We start from the raw sequence: 3,666 nt of genomic DNA, 5'->3' as shown, positions 1-3,666 counted from the left end.
TAGCGTCTTTAACATATTAATCTGGATATTTAAATACCTTTTGAGATGGTCTCAACATCTGTGAGTCTGATGCTAATTTCTTTGCAGCTTGGGAGTATATTTGTTTCCTTGGCTTTCCATATGCCTCAAAATTTTTTGAACATGGCAATGTATCAAAAAGGAATAATTAATCTAGTGTTGTACAAAGACAGGTTACGTTGATTTCTGAGCTATTGGAATTCAGGTCATCTCAGGGCAAGAAAACACTGAAGCTGGAAAAAGGCAAGTAGTTTTTGAGATAAATACTTAAGTTTTTCTTGGATATGGGCACTCCTTTCCATGTGTCATGCCTTTAGTACGGGGGATTGTGTTAATCTAGTTGAGCAGGATGTAATATGTGTTTTGTTGCATGGTTACACTCAGTGAACCAGAGGCTTCAAATTTCTCTAGTGATACTTTGTGTTTTATAGTGGGGGCTGATTTGCCAGATGATTTTTAAAAATATCTGCTTCACCTCCAGCTTCAGATTTTTCCTTTCTGCTATGCTATGCTTCAAGTGGAGTCTGCCTCCTTAGCTCTCCCAGAAGTATTTCACACTTACTTTTACTACACTTGTTGGCCTGGTGGGAGTTGGGATATAGGAGTCATTCTCTGATATTCAGATTAAGCCTCCAAGTTTGGTGGCACTGGTCTAGGATGTGGCCAGAGCAAGTGCTATTTGCCCTCCTCTTGCTCTAGTTCTGGGCCTCCTGGCATCTATTCTTGTCCCTTTCCCATGTGTAGAGGATTTTTTTGCTACCTTCTGCCAGCTGTAGTGGGTTTTCACTTGTGTCCTAAGGGCGACATTTGCCTATTATTCCCCCACACACAGATTAGGGCTGTTGTTCATGGAGGAAGAGAGAAGCATCCAGACGGAGATTTGTGTCCCTCCTCCCGTAACTGCTATTCCCCTTCCTTGTTTGCATCATGGGGGAATCTTTTTCAAGACTCTCTCTACTCTTCTCTGTAAGAAACATTTTTTTTTTTTAACTGATGAAGTGTGCATCAGGTAAAAGGAAATAGGAAACTGAAAGAGGACTCCCGGGTATTTGGCTTGGCCTGAGACAGACATGGGTACAATTCACAAAGCCACTATATATCCAATGATAGGAGAAAGGGTTGACTCTAGACTCATCCTTAGATGGCAGCCACTTTCCCCTTTCCTCCTGAATTTACGTCTCTTTCCAGCTTCAGTGTTTTCTTGCCCTGAGATGACCTAAACTACAATAGCTCAGAAGTCAATGCAACCTGTCTTTGCACAAAGGTAAATAAATATCTATTATTACTTTTTGATATGTGGCCAATTGTCAGCTGCCAGTTCATTTACTCAAGGAACAAATTCAATGATGTTTTGATCGATCTTTCTTTATCATCCAAAATTTGTTCCCATGGTCTTCACATCCTTTTCCTGAATTAACAGCTAGAGACATATCACTCTGTCAGCAAACATGAGATTTTTTTTCAATGATTGTATCAAATATTCTCAAGCACAAATGATTTCCTTCAAGATACCTAAACCTAGACTCCCTGAGATTCACCTTTCTTTTGCTACACTGAATCCTCTTTGGGCTTTTTCCATTGTGTCTTCTGCTCCACTGTAAATAATTAACAAATATAATCCTCATCCTCTTCACAGACAGCCCCTCCATTCCCATTTCTTCATTTTTATTAACACTTGTCTTTCCTTTGACACACTGTTTTGCTTGGTAAATAGCTCCTGAGCATTCTTATTCACTTACAGCTTATAAACCACAGGATAGATTCACCAAGGTGGAAGCTTGAACACCCTGTTCACACAATCTGATCATCATTTCTGTTTACTTTCACCTCTATTTCTCCATTCTTTTGGTGATTGCTATAGATTTTTAATAATATTCTTCCTTGTCTAAATCATCAATTTGATACCTCAACTCTGGTGTTTAGCATTCCATCTTTTGCCCACTTTTTCTATGGGCATATTTAGCTTTTTCTTATTGAATTTTATAAATTAAAAAGTATTAATATTGCTTAATGATAATTTCTATACTTCTTCAGATTTATGTCCACAACTTTCTATCAAGAAAATACATATGGTAACATTGAGAATGTCTAATACTTTGAAATGTCCTTCATTTCAACTACAAATATATTTTTTAAATGTTTTTTAATATTTTAATTTTTTCAGACATTTATTCATGTTCTATAAATAGCACATGAATGCATAGATTTTACCAATTATCCTATTGAGTCCTGTTTTATAAAATATCCATGAATTGAACCATTGGGAATATTCCCTTCTTGACTTTTAAGTTAAGCATACATTTTTTTTTTCTCTTGCTTAAATTTATTGTAACTTTATCATACATTATTATATTCTGTCACTTATATGCATCCTCCTGTCCAGGCAACAGTACTTCATTGTATTTTGCCTTAGCTTGTCATCATGTCACAGGAAATCTCTCCATGGTCTATTATGTTGTTCATGTTTTCATAGCCTGCACTGTCTGAAATATCTTATTAACACGAGGGACTATTTTATGAAGAACAATATATTCTGCTCTTTACTAATGCCTCAAGCATGAGGTAGTGGATGGCACATTTTCAGACCAGGATTATTTAAATGCCATGATAAACTTGTTGGATCTTTCACTGATTATGCCCAGGCTGCTGTCTTTCTCTGAGTCTCCATCCTTTGGACATGCTCAGACCTCCACATCCCATTACCTCTCATTACCAGTTGTCCTTTTTTTTTTTTTACATGAATATGTTTATTTTCTCATAGGAGGCTGTTCCCCAGCCCAAGGGCCCCAAGCTCCTCTCAGCAAAGGTACAGTTCTCAGGACTGATCCATTCATGAGCCCCACTGCAGTTGGCAGCCTGGGCTCTGCTCACACAAAGTTCTGAGCAATGGCTAGCACCTTGGAAAACCCGCCTTCCCTCTGGCGTAGGCTGGTGGGGATGGGTGTCTTAATTCGGGTTCCCACAGGGTTCCCATTGTCCTCAATGAGGACTACGTTGTTGGAATCGAACCTGGGAGTCATCCGGGGACCAGGCATGCGACGCCCCACAATGAGTGCCTTTTTCTTCTGTCCCTTGATGGCCAGCAGTAGCCGGTCGCCCACCTTGCCCACCCCATTCTTGTTGTAGACGTGGACGCAACGAGGTGGGCGATGGTACGGGGTGTTCCCCAGTGCACTGTTGTCCACCACACGCACCCGCGTCAACTTCTGAATCGCACCGAGGCTCCCAGTGGTGCTGAAACAGCGCTGGCCGCGTACTCTGCTTACATGGGTGAAGGGACCCCAGAGCCCAGGAAAGAAAGCCATGGGATCCCAAGATGGCAAATCCGCTCCGGCCGCCCGGGAATACCGCGCCGCAGGGCGCACCGGCCAAGCGCCACCTCCCCCCACGCGGCCTTCCCCCGCGCCTGCGCGCCGGCCCGGCCTGGCGGCCTGATTACCAGTTGTCCTTAATCAGCTATACTGCCTTCGTCATTTTTAATGTTTTTCTGACACTTCTATAAGCTGGCAAGTCTCACTGAGATTCATTTTAAACTCTCATTGAAACTCTCATTTTAAAATCTATTTTCTATATTTGCTCCTTTACTGAGTTGATGGTTTCCTTTTCTTAGTACATCCCGGCTGTTTCTCAGCTTCAGCGGGGCTTAGT

The 3,666-nt window shown here is 41.5% G+C and overlaps 1 pseudogene; it reads right to left on the bottom strand.

The window, feature by feature from the left end:
* Positions 1 to 2,781: 2,781 nt before the first annotated feature.
* On the bottom strand, positions 2,782 to 3,425 carry LOC101396957 (large ribosomal subunit protein uL14m pseudogene; annotated as a pseudogene).
* Between the last annotated feature and the right edge of the window lie 241 nt (positions 3,426 to 3,666).

The sequence above is a fragment of the Ceratotherium simum genome, chromosome 19, assembly GCF_057802395.1.
Source record: "Ceratotherium simum simum isolate JZ-2026a chromosome 19, ASM5780239v1, whole genome shotgun sequence".
Classification (NCBI taxonomy): domain Eukaryota; kingdom Metazoa; phylum Chordata; class Mammalia; order Perissodactyla; family Rhinocerotidae; genus Ceratotherium; species Ceratotherium simum.
Note: the sequence above shows the minus strand (reverse complement) of the source record. Positions and strands in the feature narration are given on the sequence as shown.